The sequence below is a fragment of the Gallus gallus genome, chromosome 1 (assembly GCF_016699485.2).
Source record: "Gallus gallus isolate bGalGal1 chromosome 1, bGalGal1.mat.broiler.GRCg7b, whole genome shotgun sequence".
In the NCBI taxonomy this organism is placed as follows: domain Eukaryota; kingdom Metazoa; phylum Chordata; class Aves; order Galliformes; family Phasianidae; genus Gallus; species Gallus gallus.
The window spans coordinates 19,272,969-19,293,713 of record NC_052532.1 but is presented as its reverse complement, the minus strand read 5'-3'; the positions used below and the strand labels follow the sequence as shown (position 1 = coordinate 19,293,713).

At 36.8% G+C, this 20,745-nt stretch overlaps 1 long non-coding RNA gene across 1 annotated transcript; it reads left to right on the top strand.

Annotated features, from left to right (window-relative positions):
• The first annotated feature begins 2,733 nt into the window (after window positions 1–2,733).
• Window positions 2,734–18,811, top strand: LOC101748137. Its single transcript, XR_001462525.3, has 3 exons — window positions 2,734–2,807; window positions 12,231–12,297; window positions 18,237–18,811. It is a non-coding gene; the product is annotated as an uncharacterized LOC101748137 (long non-coding RNA).
• The last annotated feature ends 1,934 nt before the right edge of the window (window positions 18,812–20,745 follow it).

The window sequence follows — 20,745 nt, the reverse complement described above, 5'->3', positions numbered from 1 at the left end:
TGATTGATAGTAGATATTAGAAACATTTGAGATGCTTCAGTGTTTACAAGGCCCTTCAGTTCACCATAAAAATGGGATAGACAGAAATATACTTTAAGTGAAGTTCATGTAAGGGAGAAAGGACTCAAAATGGCCTAAACTCATATATATCACAGCCCCCATGTCCTTTCCTGATTTTACTATGTCTTCATTAGATTGTGAACAGTCAAAGACTGTCCCTCAACAAATGAACTTCTCAGCTAGGATATTAGAGTTCAACTCTGTCAGGGTCTGTAGATATTAATGTGACACAAGTGATGTAAGTAAGAATGATTTGCTTTACAGCTCAGGAATTTCTCTTTGTAAAGTTAATTACTGGATAAATATACAAGCAACAGTGGAAACAAGGCAGAGTCTAAGACTATCTTCATGGGCAACCACCTTTTGTGCTGATTGACAGAGATGTACTTTTCTCATTTGTTCTCTTTGTGGCAATAAAAATCTTTTACTCTCCTCTGAGAAAAGACTAACCACTCTGGAAAGTAGCTTCATGACTGGTGGCCATCGTAGCATCTACAGCATTAGGTGTGATTCCTTGCCAGTAGGAGACTCCCATCCCTCAGTGTGGAGATTTTCTAGGCTGACAGTCAAATTGTCTGGCTCTCACAAAAATGGTGATATAAGACACTATTCTTCTTGAATAAAAATAATAATAATAACTTTTGGGTTTTGCTAGCCCAATGTCTCAGACACACTCCGAGCTAGCCTGATGAATCACGTAAAGAAATTTGGAAAACTTTTTCTACATTTCTCTACTCTCTAAGAGTCCAGCTCCAGAATATTGCCTGATTTCCAGCCTTGACACGAAGTTGGTAACCTTCAGTTTATTTGTTTTTCTTGCTGTCAATATACTGTGGTAAAACTAGTTCTCAGAATCAATTGAGCTGGAGTAATTTAAATCATCCACGCAGTAGGACAAGTTAATGCTCAGAGGCATTTGAGTAGTGGAGGTGTTTTATACATTCTTGAAGAGTATGACTTTAGTATTTCTCAGTCCATATGAGCAATTAGCAATGAGTGTGTAGCATACACTTTTCTGAATAGATTCACATTGTCCTTGAAAATTGTTACATTTAAGATGGCTTTCTTCAACTATCCTTGTACTGAGCTAGATGTCAAAGCTTCTGCCACTTCATCAAACCAGATAATCTATTTCTAAAGTAACAGTTCATTTAGCATTAAAATTGGCACTTAAGGGTTGATATAAAATGTAAATTAAATGTAGGATATGAGTAAATGAGGCTATTCTTATAATTCAATTTTTGTATTGGTCCCAAGGCTGATATTTTTATCTGAATCATAAACGCTCTTTCTCCTTTTAAAAATATAGTTTTCAATTTCATTTGTGGCATTACTTTCAAAGCAGAGAAACATCACCTTCACTACAAATTCACATGAGAGTAATATGACTATCAATCACAGTGGCTTAGAAAGAGCTAGTAAGATTTCAAAGCTAGGGATAAAGATAAAAGAAATTAAATTAAGTAATGCTAGAATGAGGCAATCAAGATTAAATGTGTTCTCAGCTGCTGAGTTAACCAGTTCTGAGTTTTTATCTAACATAAGGTTAAAGAAATGAACCCTTAACAGCAATTTATTTCAGTTTAATGTTTTTTAAGCTCAAGTTCAGTGCAGCTGGTTTTCAACTGTTATTTAAAAAAAAAGAAAAAGAAAAAGAAGAAAAAAAAGGAAAAAGGACTGACATTATCATTTCTCCTTAATAGCTCTCAAGAAGTTCATCTAACAGTCATGTTGATTGTGTTCAAACATGCAGTGTGATTTTGCTAGAACCCTGTGAGTTTTGAAAATCACACATAGTTGGCAAATTCATGATTTGGTTGCTAAAAAAAAAATGCCCCAAATTCTTGAGTCTGGATGGAATTTTCTTTTTTTTTTTTTTTTTCATTGAAATAAATCAGTCTTAACTGAATTAAATGGAAAATAATGAAAACTTTTATTAAAGTCTGAAGGGTTTTTTGTTTGTTTGTTTTTCTTTCCTAAGGTTTTCTTTATAGTTATTTACCAAGAAAAGTAGTCCAATTTTACTAAAGACCATGAAATTTTGGTAGAGGAGATAAACTGTAATAAGATGCTGTGTGGATATTTCATTCAAAATTACTGTGCCTTAAATTGAATTCAGGAAAGCTCAACAAATCTCCAGAAGTTGGGGCAAAATGGTTTGGTGCGTATTTTTTTTTTGCCAGTTGTGTGATTCCCAACCACCACTACATCTTTCCCTCCTCACCACCAGTCCACATACTTTATGAGAGCTGGAAGTTCTTCAGGTGTTTCCTCACCTAAAGCAACACCTGCTAGTTCCATACTGACAGTCTCCAAAGCACAAGTGTACATGCTTTCCCATCTCAGTCTCTCCAGCTGCACATCACGAGACAGACTGAAGAATTGACCTAATTAAAGAAATAGCTCTTTTGAAAGGAAAGCATCCTTGTTTGAAAACTATGGGGAGAGATTGTAGATGGGTTGGTGCAATTTCACAGTTCATTTAAACCAATAACAGTCAACTGCACTAGCAAGCACCCAAAATGATTACCCTTACCACCTCCCAGCTGTGTCAGACTAGGTAGGGCTTGTGTGATCATTTGGATCAGGAGTTGATCTGGCTAAAACCTAATTCTGCAAATGAGTAAGTGAGAAAGATTTATATTTAACTCAGTTCACTTATCTAATCAAGTTCTCTGCAAAGCCCTACAAACTGTTGTACTGGCAAAATGAGGGAATGATGGAGGAATGGAAATGAGTAACCTGAGGTAAGTAGTAATAGCCATTGCTTGTGCTGTGTTACTGCTAAAATGAGTAGGGTTAAATGCCTCGGTCGATTTTTTCTTTTATACTTTCCTAACGGAACATCTCATATTATGGAAAAATATTAGGGAACTCAAATAAATAGGAAGACTTGCCTTATTCACAAGAGTTCACACATTTATTTCAGAGAATCTAGGATATTGTTTCCTCAGTGTTCCTGTTTTATCTTCAAACTTGTTAGCCTCAAGTTTTCGAATTTCTAAATTTCAGACTTCTTCTCTGAGAAGAAAAAAAAAACACATTTATTTGGTGCCTTAGTTTGCTTAGTGCACTTAAAGGACTTAAAATACCCTTGAAGACAGCAAGTGCCTGGCTGTTAATACACTTCCCTAGTTTTCAGCATGTACCAAGTCAAGAAGGGAAAAAATGAGCCAAGAATCACAATTACTATCTCCCTTTACAACATGTTCTGCTCTAAAGAGGATGCTGAACTTGCCTTCATACTTCAAACATCTTGCAATTTTCTTTCTACAACTGATTTTATTGCTGTCTGGGCTTATTTTCAATACACATCAATGACAGAGCCAGCTTGCTATAAAATAGGCTTCAGAATAAACCATCATAACAAGTAGATCTCACAGAAAAATCCTTGGTGAAAATAGAAAAGGTACATAAAAAGTACTGCACTAAAGAAAGAAATTAATTTCAAGCTTTTTTTTTTTTTTTTTTTTTTTTTTTTTGTATGACCCGTCAGCAAAACAGGCTAATAAAGACAAGTTTCAGTAATTCCAATCATAGCAGTTGGATGAATGTTTCAGATACCTTAAATCGACAAAAATTAAGTTTGTAAGTGTGGGAATTAGAATCTCCCCTTAACACCCCAAAAAGCATCCCACTAAACTGAAGAATGCCAGTAGATGTGGAAAATGTTATCCAACAAGTCAAGGCAAACAGCTGGACCTGGAGCTTCTGGAGAGTAGTTCACCATGTTCTACATCAGGCACCTTTTGGAAGTATTGTGCAGAGCTCCAACTGAACAGCAGTAGTTCAGTTCAGTCCCTGCCCAGGCCCAGCTCTGGTCCTCCAGCTTCCACTCACGACACAGCTCCTCTTCATAGATTGGTCATGCCGACACAAATCTTTGAGACCAGATTGATGAAGTGTTCCCTTTTAAAAACAGCATGGTTTTTTGGTTATGTCAAAAAATCAATTATTGAGCTTGACTCTGCTGGATCAGCTAGTTTAGATGAGCTTCTGTGCTAATATTCTTCTCCACTACCTGAGCTAGCTAGCTCTCTCTCTGCTTTAGGCCCTAATTTTGGAAAGTGCCTTATTCAATATGCTTAAATCCCAGTGAAGCTAGGCATATGGTTAAGTACATTCCTGATCAGGTGTGTGCATATGTGCTTCCTCAGACTGATGTCTTAGATCATAACTTATTTGCAAAACGTATTATGAATTCTCTGGCACATTTTACATGTGAGAATGTGGAAAAAAAATACATAAAAATAAATAAAGCCAAATATTTTCTGTTGCCAGGTAAGTAGATTTTTTTTTTTTTTTTGGCTATTTTTTCTCTGCAGTGCTCTGAATACAGTTTAAAAGTATATTTTTATTTCTATTTTGGAGGTTAAAAAGCAAATGGAATGGAATAAAGTTAAAAGAATCTTAAAGATTCTTAAGGTTTTTAACTGTTTGTTAACTGTTTGGTAATAGTACAATGTTGTCTTTGGGAACATATCTGTAGGGAGCACTTGGCTGGTTAGTCTAACTGAAGGCCATAGAGAAAATCTGAATGAATACAACAGACCTGACATATTCCTCTTTCTTACATTATTTAAATAATATAAACTCCATTTTCATTCTCACAGAGGCTTAACAGAAGGCTATCAATTGTGACAAAATTCACAAAGCAATTCTTGATGTGTGTTTATGTCTTTTGATGATTTTAGTAGTTATTGAGTGACTAACATCAAAGGCTTTATTTGATAAATTCAGTATCTTTATTGTTTGTAGAATGTTATGTGGAAAATCAGGTTTAAAATAGTAATCAGTTATCCAGGTTTGTCAGTAATCACTTTTTTGAGCCATTTACCTCTATAATCATTTGTGGACATTTGAAACAGCTGTGTTTTGTAGTTATAGCTACTCAGATCACTCAAATGGGATCATTTCTGTTTGCTGTTTGAATGGGCATGTGAACACCGCTGGCAAGAACTCTTGCATGTGCAGATGCAAAATATATTCCTGTGCTCTGTGAGTATGAAGTTCCAAAGTTTGCTTTTTCATAAACAATTATTTCAACAGCTAGAATATACTGGAGCTTCCATAGGAAATAAATTTGAAAAAGATAAATATCACCTACCAAAAAAGCTTTAGAAAATTCATCATCAAATATTTGTTACAATTATTTACCTTATTTGTTTTTCCACTACATAGCTTGTTTTATATTATCTAGTTTCAGCCATCTGAACAAGATCTATATACAATATGCTCAGCCAACACAGGGAGCCTTTCCCCTTGATTCAGATGACTCAGTTCACTTGAGGTCTGAGCTGCCCTCATGAACTACCTCCCCACAGTCTGAGCCAATAGGAAGCCAAGGCACAATTAAGTCTCATGATGAGGTGTAGATAGATGCCTAAAGTGAGTTTGCCTGGCTTTAAACCAAGGTCTGACCATGGTTGCGTAGACTGAGTTTCTTCTAATTCATTCCTTGTCTAACTATTGTAGGTGTTATCCTCTGAGTTTATCTGACACTCTGAAAGAAATATTCTTAGAGGGGAGTCGAGATCCAGGCTATGTTAGAAAGGTCACGAGGCCAAACATAACTTTGTCCTGTGTTCCTTCTTCATGTGATCAAGTGATACTGCCATATATTCAAAATATAACAGAAGTGTGCACACTTTTTCTGAAGTCCAGGAAGACTTTTTTTTTCTTTTTTTCTTTTTTTTTTTTTTTCCCAGAAATAAAAAAGAAGAAGTAGACAGAGCTATATTTAAAGTAAGAAATATGAGAGGAAGTAAACTTTGGAATGGCTAACAGAAGTAGGGTGTCTCAAGTGCCTCATGTGCTTTTAATATCCATTGGGATAACCATAACACAAAACACAAAAAGTGTAATAACTTTAGAGTAGACAGCATGAATGCTTGTCCCATCTTATTCTTCTCTAGGGCATCCTCTTTTAGCCATGATCAGAGAGAGGATGTTGGGCTAGACAGCTATTTTTGTCTGAGCTGGTAGAATCTCCGTTATGTTCTTCTTAACAGAAGAATGGAAAGGGAAGGGGGAATGAATTTAAACTAAAAGAGCCTAGATTTAGGTTAGATGTTGGGAAGAAATTTTTTGCTCAGAAGGCGGTGAGGTGCTAGAACAGGCTGCCCAGGGAGTTTGAGGATGCCCCATCCCTGGAAGCATTCAAGGCCAGGTTGGATGGGATTGCTGGTAGCCTGACCCGGTGGGGGACAACCCAGCCCATGACAGGGGATTTGGAACTAGGTGGTCTTTAACATCCCTTCTAAAGTAAGCCATTCTATGATTAATGACACACAACTCAGAGAGAGACAGGTAGTAAACAAAATACCTAAGACTAAGGAGACTTCCAATCATCTGAAAATAAAAAAAATTGAATTAGCAAGACAGTTCAATTCATAAATGCAATATATGTTTGTGGAATCAAAGCAAAGATGTACAAAATGCATTATAATTAGCAACAGACAAAAGAAAGAAGAAAAGATTATCTAATTACTTTAGAAACAAAATAAAGTGAGAGAAACTGTGGATCCCTATAGGCTTAAAAGGAAAATAAGGAATGCAGTGAGTGACAAAGACATGGTCTTTTTCTTGATTTTCACAAAAAGATTTAATTGTCACATAATTCTTATCATAATTAACTTAGTCAAAGACAGTAATCCAAAATAAGAACCCAATTTAAGTTATTTGGGTACATTATGTGTTCTAGGAAATGGTGCTTGGTGAAATCCTGGTAGACTCCTTAAGGAATGAATTCTTGTTCAGGATTTCTGAAAACTCAAGGAAGGTGCTAGAGTAGTGGATATGAGAATTCATAGTTCAGAAAACCAGATATTTTTAGAAATACCGGAACAGATGATGAAACAACTAACTTTGAAGCATTCAGGAAATAGAAGGATGCTAAGAAATAACCAACTCATTTCTCAAGACTAATCTCAATAATTTAAGATATTTCCCCCTTGGACAGAGTAACTGGCCTAGTATATAAGGAAGAATAATGGGATAAATTTCAAGGAGGTTTTTGGTACTAGTCTGTATGATAATTGGTGAAAATTGTCCAGCATAAATTGTGTACATAACATTGAAAAAAATACTTACATAACATTTGTAATTATTTACTAAATAGTAATATCAAGTAATGCTTTATTTATGTCATTGTTATTCTCTGTGGTTATTTGTGTTTTGGATACTTCAGTAACGTGCTTAAATTTAGAGATGACTTTAAACTGGAAGAGCTTGAACTAAAGACACACAGAAAGCTCTTCTCTGTGAAAAGAAGAAATTCGAGAGATAACTGTTTAAATACTCTTGAAAAAGAGAGGAGCAGGCATTATGCTTAGACTAGATCATAACATATGATATGATGATATACTCTTTTTCAGAAGGGCAGATAAGATGACCTAGGGAACTAGCGACCTGTCAGCCTCATCTCTGTGCCGGACAAGATCATGGAAAAGATCTCCCCAGGAGCTAGGCTAAGGCACATGGAAGAGAGAGAGGTGATGCAAGACAACCAGCATGGTTTCACCATGAACAACCTAGTGGCCTTCTATGATGGTGTAAATGCATCAGTGGACAAGAGAAAATAACTTGATGTCATCTATCCAGAATTCAGTTAAGTCTTTGATACAGTCCCCCAAAATTCCCTTCTCTCCAAATTGTAGAGATGTGGACTTGATAGATAGCCTGTTCAATGGATGAGGAACTGGTTGCAAGACTGCACCCAGAGAGTGGTTGTCAATAGCTCAGTGTTCAGATGGAGATAAGTGATGAGTGGCGTCTCTCAGGAGTCAGTACTGGGACCAATGCTGTTTAACGTTGTATGGCAAACAGGTAGTAGACCACAGAGATTATTGCATCACAAAGTAAAAATGAAATAAAGATCTTACCCATTTCCTGGGCTCACAGAAGAGCTCCAAGAGGAGCAATCTCCAGATAGAGATCCTTCCTCCTTGGGAGTCAGCCCTTAAATGGGGTCTAGGAGAGGTGGAGCAGGCTCCACCCCTTCCAGTCACTCAGGTGAAATTGCGTTCACCTGTGCCCCTGCAGATGACTCAGCGCTTGTCTCAGGTGGTCAATCAGAGGTTCAGGCTAGGATTCAACAGTTCCCATACAAATATCTTCATCAGTGATGTCAACAGTGGGATTGAGTGCACCCTCAGCAAGTCTGTAGATGACACAAAGCTGTATGGTACAACTTATATGTCCAAGGAATAAGATGCCATCCAAAGAGATCTAGATAGGATAAAGCAGTGGGCCCAGGAGAACCTCATGAGGTTCAATAAATTCAAGTGCAAGGTCTTGTCCTGCATCACAGCAACCATTTGTATAATAATCACATGGGGAATGAAAGGATACAGCACAGCCTTGCCATAAAGGACTTGGAGGTACTGGTGAATATGAACCAGCAATGTACCTTCACAGCCCAGAAAGCCAACTGTATTCTGGGCCACATCAAAAGAAATGTGGCCAGCAGGGCAAGGGAGGTGATCCTGCCCCTCTACTCTGCACCAAGGAGACTTCATGAGGAGTACTGTGTTCAGACATAGAGTCGTCTGTACAGGAGAGACATGGACCTGTTAGAATGAGTCCAGAGGAGGGCCACAAAATGAACCAAGGGATGGAACACCTCCCACACAAGGACAGGATGAGAGAGCTGGGGCTGTTCAGCCTGGGGAGAGGAAAGCTTTGGGAAGACCTGACAGCTGCCTTTTAGTATCTAAACGAGGGCTATAAGAAAGAAAAGGGACAAACTGTTTTTCAGGATCTGCTATGATAGGATAGGGGCAAATGGCTTCAGACTAAAAGAGGAGATACTTATGTTGGGTATAAGGAAGACATTTTTTCTGATAACAGTGGTGAGGCACTGGACTGGGTTGCCCAGAGAGGTAGTGAATGCACTGTTCTTAGGGACATTAAAGGTCAGGATAGACCAGGCTCTGAGCAACCTGATCTAGCTATAGATCCCCTTCATTGCAAGGGATGGGACTAGATGACCTTTAAAGGTCCCTTCTAACTCAAATGATTCTATAATATCCCAAGTTGGAAGAGACCCACAAGAATCAGTGTGTTCAGCTCTTGAGTCTACCCAAGACTACTCAAAAATTCTGAAAGTGTTGTCCAAATGCTTTTTGAACCCTGTCAAGTTTGGTGCTGTGACCATTGCTCTGAGGAGCCTGTTTCAGGGCCCAACCACCCACTCTGTAAAGAAACCCTGACATAGCTCTATCCCATTCCCTCAGGTCCTGTCTCTGCCACCAGGAAGCAGAGATCAGTGTTGCCCCTCCACTCTCCTCGTGAGGCAACTGTAGTCTTTTATGAGGTCTCCTCTCAGTATTCTGTTCCAATATTTTGGAAATATATGTGTTGTTTTTTTTTCTTCCTGTAATGCTAAATTACCACAACATTTTACATTGTTGATGTAATTCTGGCATATAAGAGAGAAACTGATTTTTTTCTTTTAAAAATACTTTTAAAACAAACTGAATCTAAGTTGAAAAAAAAATATTATACGATTGCATCAATTCAAAGCTCCTTCTTACTTACAGGATCTTCATTTATTTAATGCAACTTTAGATGTATAATGCTGATTAATGTAGTTGTTCTTTACTGACTAAATGATCTCCACTGAACTGCAAAGTTCATAAAGGAAGATGATTAATTCATAACTGTATTGTTTATGCTGTCTTTTCTAAAGAAAGCATTCCAATTATCATTTAAATAATAGTACTTGGTTCTAAAATTGACCAAATATGCAAATATTCTACTTCTGTTCTGAACTGAGCCATTATGTTCCAAAGAAGATCAAAAAACGATGGGCCAGTCATGTGCCGATTTATAGTTGTGTGATGGCAAGGTAGTCTTGCATAAGGAAAATAACTTTGAATTTACACCAGATAATCAGATGCGAGCCATTGTAATGAATATCTCTGGGAAACTTTGACATGTTATCTTTGAAAATATGATATTCACTTACTGCTAGGAAGGAATGACTTAAATCACAAACTTGGGGCATTAGTTTCCTTAGGCTGTTTCACTTTCAGGACATAAATCTAGATTTGAAAGGACTGCCAGCTATCTCAATTTCCATTAACAACTGGGGAGCTTCAGCAATCTAGATATTCATGCAGTACACTGCAGATAAACCACTAAGTACAGAAAATGTTCGTTCATGCAGCACACATAAAACTAAAACTCCACTCCTTATGAGAAAAATCAAAACACCCCAAATTAAAGCAACAGCAACCCCACTCCCTTTTCCCCAGGCAAAGCTGCAAAGTCAGCAGTTCAACACTTTGTTTCCCTTCAGCTGTATGGTCACAAATTAATGGGGTGGAGGCATGATAACTATGAAGGAATTTGGGATGTTTTCATTATTGCTGGGCAAATCACTCTTGAAAAGTAAGCATCTCTTTTATGCATAGATCAAGTGAACTTGGCAGCAGCAATGTCATTGATGCTAACTGTGTGTGACAGGAAACAAAGCCATGTGACTGCTGTGTTTTGTAAGTCTAGCTCTTGTGTAAGATTCTGGTACATTCTTTTCTAGCTATTATTTCAGAAATTTGAACTTTTAATTAAAAGGCAACACTGAAGCATGTCCAGTGCCGACAGTCTTAATGCTGTTTCTTCTCCATATTAACATGCAACCAGCTTCAGTCAGTGTGCAAGGAGATACTGTATAATTAGCGTCATTGTCCATTATGAAAAAATATGTGTTTTGGTGAGGAAGAGAATGTACTAGTGTTTTCTAATCAAACAATCAGGAGTTGGAATTTTCAGCTTTTAGCGGTCATGTTGCTTTCTCATAAACATCGTATTGACCACTTTATTCTATGAGTTCAAATGAAGTACACATGTCAAAATCAGGTTGTTTGTAAGGATATCTAAGTTATTAAAAATTATTCAACTAAAAAATCTGAAATGCAACATTTATTACAATAAATATTTATAGCAAATATTGATATGTGAACAGATAGCCAGATGCTGGTCTCAGGGAAGATGAGCTATAATATATATTTTATAATATGCATGGTTATTTAACACACTAGAATTCATTTCACTGATAAGCAAAGAGCTTGGTAATGCATGTTTATCAAGGATCTTCAATAATATGTAATACTGACTTTTAGTAGGACAAACCTAGGGACTTGTATGACATGACATGATATACTTAATGCACCAGCTGGTGAATTGAGTGTTGGGATTGAATTCTGAAATGAATTTGGGGTGATAAATTAGAAACACATTAAATGTCATGAAGTAGTGAGTAGAAAAACTAGAAAATATGTTTGTTTAGGAAGCTTAATTTTTCCTTTGCTTGAATTCTGGACTTGTATTATGCATGAATAGTGAAACTCCTAATTTTTAAAAATTTTCGTACTGTCATTCTAGTTTATGAATTAAATATCTTGCAATAGTAGCATAAAACTATAGGATTATATTCTGATTTTCAGACTGACTATACATATATTGTTAATTTTCATGGAATTTGTAATGAAAGTATTACAGAAATAAAATCAATTTCTACACAGATTATTAAATAATCTTATGGAATCAATACTTACAGTATATTTGAAAAAGCAACAATATTTGAAAATGTATCCAAAGTATTTTTGCAAAATCCTCAAGAAATAATCACTTATATCTTATGTCTTCACCTCCAAAGACCACCAATCCTTGGTAAAAGTTGGTCTGGACATATACACAAATTAACATATAGAGGAAGTAGTAATTCAAAGCTATCATTACAACATTTGGACACTTCTGGATTATTCATTACTTCTTGAGATGATGGTCTGGCTTCTGACAGCTTTATAGATGGCTTAACAAAAAGAGCAGATCAATATGCAGAAACAATCTAAAAGGGACTATCTGACCAGGAGATCATGGTCAGGTGCATAGTAATCTGCTGTTTGTTTGCATCACTAAATCATTATACAAATACATTATGTTAGATGTTCCTTCACGGACACAAATATTGTACTCATAAGAAACCACATTATGATCCAGACTTGCCCATACAGCTGTGATTCCTGCAGGAAGAAACCAGTTACTTGGTTTAGTTCAACCCCTTCCTGTCCAGGATGATTAACCCACTCTATATTTTCCTTTCTGCATTTCACGATTTAACACTACTCTTTTCTTCAACTGCCTCAACACTTTTGAAAATTCAGATGACGGCAAGGACTACATTGGGAGTGAAATTCTGCTACAGAAATGGGTAATGTAAAGGTTTTTCAGGTAAGTGGCTGTCTTTCCAATGATTTCAGCTGGCTTTGTTGACTAATGACATAAAATGGAAGATTGCTTCAAATGTATCTACAGCTGCATTTAGTCATTATTTTAATGAAGAAGGAGATAGGAAGAGCATCTGTAAACAGTTACTCTGTTACCATGCCAATGTTTTGGTAGCTTCTGAGATTGTGCATAAACTATGCAGTCTGCATAATAATGTAATTAGTTCATCAGTGTACAGAAGCCTGACAGTATTTTTAACAGGAAAACTTTAAATATTTTAAATTTCTATTTCTATGGTTTCCACTGGATTGTTTTTACAAAATTTGAAGGCCTGATATTTCCATGAATCTGATGCACTATAGACAGAAATCAAGGAGGAAAATGTTCCAGCATCGACCATGAATTTCGATCTACATTAACGAGTAGTTTTGATTTCCTCATTTTTATTTTTATTTTTAAAAAGCTCAGTCCTCTTCTTTGTGCTGAGAATCAGATTTCCACCAGTCTGTTTAGTTGCTCGCTCAAAATACATTGTGTGTTTAAGAGGTACATGCAATTTTTTCTCCCAAAACGAGTTAAGCAAACTGTGATTTCGTGATGCACCTAAAGCTTTCAGCAGGTGAACTATTTCAAGTTCTTTATAATTCTTCCACTAGAAGTGACATTGTGGCTCCTTTTATTCTGCAAAAAATTTAAGAACCTTCACTGTTATTAAGAACACGCCAACATTCCATACTTGATCTTCAACTAACGTGAAGCACTAAAAGTTGCATGACATGGATAAATTCATTTCAGAAAGCTTTGACTGTCTACTGACTGACTCTGGTTATGAAAGATTGTCACGAAGCAGATTTTAATTCTGTTATCTCTGAACAGCTGAGCAGCTTGGTAACTGCTGTTAAACGCACTTTCCAGTGTCTAATGCATGAAGCAAACCATGTCTTACCCTCTGGGATCTTGATCAGCAGGGTGGAACAGCTGGTGTTTATTACTGATGGGTTAGCCCCAGAGAATTTAGGGGTCCACTGAGTTGGTTTAAAGTGTGCATTCTCTCAGTACCTAATAAAAAATTGTATATTTTCTGATAATCACACATTTAAGTTACTAGTAACTCAGTGTTAGACTGATAATGTTTAACTGAAGTCCATCTTTATATCAACCCTTGAGAATCTTTCCAAAATCAATTAAAATAAAAGCAATAAGTGGTACTATTTTACCATATAAGCTTTAGAAGACTTACTTTACTGAAAACAGTTGCAGAAGCCTCATATTGATATGTATAAGTAATGACTGCCCAATTGCCCAAAGGGCATTTTACATTAAACTTCACAAAGATTCAGGTGTCTCTGAAAACAGTATTCTAAAAGAGACATTTTTCTTCTCAGAAAAACAACAGTTCGTTGTTTCAGCATAACTGTGATTTATTCTCAGAAGTACCACCTACGGTCAGTAGTTTTTCCAGTGAAGAACAAATTCAACAAACACATGAGCATGTGAGTTCTCCTATTTAGGTCCAAGGGCTTCACACACTGAGCAACCTCAGATGTTTATGACCAGCCCAGGATCAGTCTCACAGCGCCATGGTGACCCTATAATCCTGAAGTGTGTGAAAAAAAGAAAAATTCATAGAACTCTTCCTGTTGTATTTCTAAAGATTTCTTTTTCATTTACTGTTGAAGTTGCCACTTGAATTTGCCTATGAAACTAAATGTATCTTAATTGTTGTTAAAATTGAAGTAAAATGTTATTTTCCTAGCATCACTGATTGGTGAGAAAGAGCTGTTATCCCCATACTATGATGGGAAAATTGAGCATGTCTACATTGCAGAACACCAGACACAAATGAGCACCTCTGCCAGCAGAAGCCATCTCACACAGGTCTTATTCTCCTCCTGCCATATCCACACTTGTGCTGTGCAGGCACACTGATAGCACTGTCAAAAAGTTAATTCCTGTTAAAATTAACTGCTTTACTGGCAAGTTAGTGTTAATTTGATGACTTTTCTGCTTTGGTTCAGTCTGCTGTTGCACAAACTCTTATGTAAGCAAAAGGGAAAGATGACTCGGGGGCAATAGGGGGAAGGAACAGATCTGGTGGAACACAGGCTGCTTTGGTCATCAGAGGAGCCTGCTGTCAGCTCATCGTGTTTACAGAACTAAAGCATAAGCTTACCCTTAAAAGCAATTCTATATCTGACTTTCTCTGAAATCAATGCTCTGAATATATCTGATATGTCAGATGTTTCTAATAGTACATATAATAACATAAATATGCTTCCTAAGAATACATACAAAAAGCCATTTCAATCCCAGAGGACAAGGAAGCCTTTTAGGAGTAGGAAAAATCTCATAGATTTAACCAATATAACAATGCTAATAAATGAAATAAAGAAATGTGCAGCTTGTCCTGAGAATGGTACTGTCAAAAAAACCTCTTCCACAATCTGTTTCTGCACTGGTGGGAGGAGGGACTGTTTTGTAGGGTGATTCCTTTTAATCATAGACATGCCTTAAGGGCACAAGATGCTGGCAACGTGGCCAATCCAAAAGAGATCGTGGATTAATGCTTGTGAAAAGCAGTCCTAGCTATTCCTTTGTGCATTGTCCAAACAGCAAATGATAACACTGCCTTAAGTCACCCAGTGTTACACCTTCCTATCCATAGTGTGATTCTCCCAAAAAGTTGGACAGAAATCAGTTTCGTTTCTCTGTCTGCATTCTCTCTTCTGTGTAACTTCATCTGTTCAGGTTTTCTCTGTAGTACAGCACACACTGCTGATGCTGAGGGTCCTGCATGACAGGAGCAGAATGACAGAACCTTTCACTGAGAAATGCAGAAAAGCTATCTTGTCTAAGTGCTGCATGTCAAGCCAGTGATGAGGCATGCACTCTAAATGCATTTATTCCTGAATTGTTGCAATTAGGTCCTTCAGTTCACTAGCTTCATGGTAACGTTTTCCATTTTTCTATGAAAAGAAATAATAAAAAAAAAAGGATGGAAAATGAAGAACATCTTGAATTCAGGACTTACGTGTCACAGGTAAATGAGATAAAAGTTACACTCACTGAGAGACAATGTCTGTCTTGTGGCTGAACACCTGAGGCTGTCATGACTGAACCATTTTTGACATATTTTTCAAGAAACTACCAGAGACTGCTATGATCCTCACAAGTTCATCACATTAGGTACAGTCAAGTTAATTAGCAACTAAAGTTCTTGTTCTCAGATCATTCACATTGCATATTATTCCTTATTTCTACTTGCTGTTGGGAAGTTATTTGCACTTTAAAATGAGGATGAGTTATACTGCTCAATAGCTGCTTGTTTGTTTGTTTAACTTAAATACATTGTGGCAGATCTTTTCTAAGGACTTTTCAGTCATGTGCTACTCCATCCAACATTCCCAGCATCAAATGCTGTATATATTCTCAGCTAGGACTACGGTGCACTTAGACACAAAGAGTGAATAGGACCAGTTTTGTCCTATCACAAAAACACCCATGACAGAAGGTCTGTTATGAGCTTTACAAATTACAGAGTGACATCTTGTATGCATTGAGGTCAACAGTGTTTTTTCCACTGATTTTGGATGACACAAGGTTAAATGCAAAGAGTATGATACTCTTTCCATGAATAACACTAGTGTTTGAAACTAAAACCTCACTAGAAGTATATGTTCACCTATATAGCCAAAATCTGTCACTGAGCCTGTATCACGCAAAAGCTATAAACATTGCTTTAATCAGCTCTGGCTCTGTACAAAAACAAAAACAAACAAACAAACAAACAAAAACCCTAAGTCATGAGGAATAAATCTGTGCTTGCAATTACTCAAATTGGTTCAAAGATATTTTACTTTGCTCTGTTGGCAATTATATTTGTCAGATCGTTCATTTTATTGGTTGATGCTACATTTTTGTAGATGCCTCTTGTTTTATTATTTCTTATTTAAAGGAGCTGGGAGTCAATTCTGTTTTATCTGCAAAAACAAGCAGCAAACAGCTTAAATGCCATTGCTTTTCTCACACCTCTGGGATGATTACATAGGACACAAACATCCAGAGGAGAAAAAAAAAAAAACAAACTCAGAAGAGCAGATCTCTTCATTTACTTCTCTTTTTATTCAGTCTTATTAGAGATATACAACAGATTATCAATTGCAGCTTTTAAAATGAAAGATATATACTGATGCCAAATATAGATTATTGGAATTATTTTAGGTACTGCTTCTGAAATAAATAAATAAATAAATAAATTGTAAAGACAGCATTCCATGTACAATTATCATTCCATGGAAACACAACAGTAAATGCCAGTTACTTCACTGTGTATCCCCTGCCATCTTTGGCACCTGGGCCTTCTCCTTGCACAAGACAGCCTGCAGTTTAGAAAAAAAAAAACAAAAAACGGCAGCCAGATAGAATTGAGGCTTAGCAGGTCTGTGGCAGCAGTACTGTACAGTAGCTTCAGCAGTGAGGACAGAAGTCAGGAGAATGTGCACAGTGGCAGAAGGCTGGCACTGCACAGCTTCAGCCCTCCCATCCATATCAGGAGTAGAGGAATAAAGAGTAATAGGGAAGAAATTTCAGGGTACTTTTATTTTGATTACATGCTCATTTGGACTCATTTGGATGTACAGTTATTTTTGGTAGGGTTTGAAATACATGTTAACCTGATTGCTTTTGGTGACAGAGTACACTGTAAGCACAGGTTTGTACAAAACCCCATGAAGGAGGTCAGGATAGGTTTCATGGGCCAGCCTTCAACCCAGCAAGAGCAGCTGAACTGCACCATTAGTAACAGAAGTCTTTTGAATCTGCTTTTCAAGGACTCTTGCCCCAGAACATCCAAATTCTTGCCCAGCACAATCTGTCTCTGCGCTTCAGGATCCTTATCATTAAAGGTCTTTCCTTACTTTGAAATGAAAATTATTATTTCTTTTCTGGTAAAGGACACCACAGGGAACATACAGGTCTCTTTTGATGGAAAACCATTCTCAGTAGAATGTAGTACGTATTCATAAAAGTGTGTAATTATATACACATCTGTAGAGTACACAAATGTCGAGATCTTCTTTGTGATGTTTCTCTTTTCATACTTCAATACATGAGTCTCTACAAGAACAATCTTCCTGTGCTGTATGAGGTCTAGAAAAGACGAGAATGTTCTTACACAAGTTTTGTCTTTTCATAATTTAAGGATATAGTGTAAACTTTAGGTTCTGTGTCTTAATAAACTATGCATGGAGAACAAACTCCTTGTAGATTGACTCTTCTTCCATCAACCATGGAGGGGGTGTGATCAACTAGTTTTAGAAGGTTAAAGCAAACAAGATACAGATTTGTATTCCTACATTTAGGACATTGTAGACATATTCTATGTACAGTTTCAAAACAACAACAACAACAACAACAAAAACCTTTGATCCAGCAGCATACACACCTGTACATATATCCTTCTCACTACCTCTTCTCTGATAGGTTTCTCAGCCCTAAATTACTTTACCACAAGAGCTTTTCTCAACGTGTCAGTGACAAGCACAGTGGTCTCCATCTACACTATGAAAGAAATATCTCTTAGTACACATGTGAAGCAGACGTTGCCATTTGTTGTGATTTTTCTGATGTGATATGACTATTTGAGGATGTAAGGAACACAACCAAAAGCCATAAAGTCATCTGATTATATTTCTAGACACAGTAAATCAGTATTTTGCCTTTAGTCAGCAGAACTGTACTATTTAATGCAAGCTGAGGGCCTGATTAACAGGACTCCTGAGGATGAAGGAGCGCACATAGCCACTCTTGTTACTATGGTTCACTGTCAGCTAAGTATCTGTACAAGGAGAGGCAATATAAAAAAAAAATACTCTCCTATTTCATTTTGTTTTTTAAATGTGTATGTGTAGATTAAGTGTGAATATTTTCGTTTTCTGTTTTAGTGCTGGAGTGAGAATGAGTAGAAAGGAACAGAGTGCGAAGAGAAGAATAAGATAAAAATGGAAAGCAGAAATCCTGAGCTGGCCCCACTGAACAACGTGTTCAAACAGCTCTCACACCAACCTCAACTGAGAGAGTGGATTTTAAATAAATAAATAAATAAATAAAACATTCTTTTTTATGCTTTACTATTTGCCACACTTGAGCGCACCTCTAAAAAAAGATAAGTAAAATATTAAAAAGATGTTTTAAAAGAATATATAAAACCAGTGGAAGAAAGACAGGTAACCTTTGATATAAGGAACTTGTGAGAAGACACATGGGAATGTAAGAAAAAGTTGAACACAGATGCTACAGTGGTAAAAAGATGGAGTAGGAAGCTCAGTAAGCAACTGGGAGAGAACAGAGCCACAAAATACACCAGCAAGAATTAGCTTACTGGTTCTGATGCCAAGGTGAAGAGGACAAAACCAAAAGAAAGACGTCTAAACAATGTAAGAAGACAGTTTTTATGTAATAGATATTTGGCTGTATATTCTTCGATCAAACATGTTTGATTAAAGTTAATTTTACTAGAGGCTACCTGTTTTGAATTCTGTTTTCCACAGAAGGTATTTTTTCTCAGAAAATGACCTATTTTGGAAACCAACCCTCAGAACACAGGAGTCTGCCTTTGTGGAAGTGTTCGTTGTCTTGTGGAGAAGAGGGAAAGTTGAGTGAGAAGCAACACACCTTCGTCTCCCCAGGCTATTCTTGGCTCATTCACTTCCCTGAGCATTAAATTCATTCACAAATTGGGAACTTATCCCGCTGTTACTTTCTAGCACATTTGATAAAGTGATGAATCCTGAATTAGTATTGCAGTGTTGCTAAGTTTTGATAAATGTGCTTATAAATTCATTGCTGCAGAAGAAAAGTCTCTTCTTTAATCAGAAATCCTGCTGCTGTCAATGACAGAAATATAGCTTGAAACGAAACATTCTGAAGAAAGCACCTTGTTAAGATGTAATTTTCTTCGTACATGGCTTTAACAACAACCCAGCCCTATTTGCAGAGCTATGGCATTAGCCTTTACACACCAAAAATGCTTAGGCTTTTAGTAAACCTAGCAAATATTTTGCGGTGCGGCTGACACATTAACATGTGTATTAGTGAGCAGTTGTCCATAAGGAATTTGTCAGACTGTCAACAAAGACTAAGACAGCCAGTCCAGTCCCTGCTCAGTGTAAAAACACCTGGAGATCACAGCAATCACTCAGAAGGGAATTAAAGTAATAGATTAATTGACCGTAAGAATCATTTTCCTTGTTCATGAATCTGGATTTCCCTTGGCTGCCAGAATTGTAGATGAAAGAGAAAAACATCCTTGACCTTTTCCGTCAAAGAAAATGCTTCTCTCTTTGTCTAACACACAAAAATGTGGACTATTTGAGTGATTTAAAAGGTCTGAGAATTGCAAACAAACAAACAAACAAAAAAAAAAGAGTGTCAATAAAATAGTATTCAGCTTCTCATTTATTCTGGTGTGTCTTGACCCATTAAGAGGTGTTAGTGAACATTTCAAAAGTTGTCAGCTTGTACCCTTCTAGTCTACCACACTTCCTGACTTTAAAGCCTGTGATGCAGCTCTAACAGTTAGTCTGTGAACGCAGTATTAACACATGAAATAAGGCTGCATGGATCTTAAAAAACAGTACTGTCTGGAGAAAGGTGTTACATGCTGAAATCTTTTTCCTGACTCTAGCTCTCTGTGAAGTCCTTGGCAAGAAAGCTAGTCTGGCTTCCATTTTCCCATCTGAAAAATATCCCTTCACAAGGAGGTCAGGAGGTTTCATCAATTAGTCTCTAATTAGGAAAACACTTATACAAGTGTTTCAGTTAAGCCCTTTTCAGAAGAGCCATTTAAGCATGTGCTCAAATGACTTCCTGAATTAAAGATTAATGCTTACAAGATTCTTCATATCTCAAGACAGAAAGAACATGGTGAACAAATGTTATGAAGGTAGGTTAAGGTTTATTTATATGTTGTTCATTACAAGAATAAACTGATCACTTCACAGAGCAATTAGCTTGTTTATCTTTTTACTGGTAATACTTGCAGGCTCCTTCTATGTGCATTACTTCTGAATGAATTATATTAATGGATAGAGCTTGATTAAGACACGGACACAACAAGGTCTAAGCAGGGAATGAACTGCGTGACCTATGAAATGTTCTGAGATTACAAAAATGTTCCATTTCCATTTCATTATGAAATCAGATCATTTCAAAGTGCTTCATATAGGGGAAAAATATGTCCATGTTAAGGATATATATATGAGATGAAAAAGAGACAAATTCAAGCTTCCATTTCCTTACTCTCCTGATGACCAGGCAGGTGCCAACCAACACAGTTCTGCAGTGGGTCTTTTTAGCCTGACCACAAACTGCTCCTAGCTTCTCCTTTGCACTTTTTTACTCAAGGCAGTATTTTCCTGTGATTTGATTGTATTTTAGAACATCAACATAATC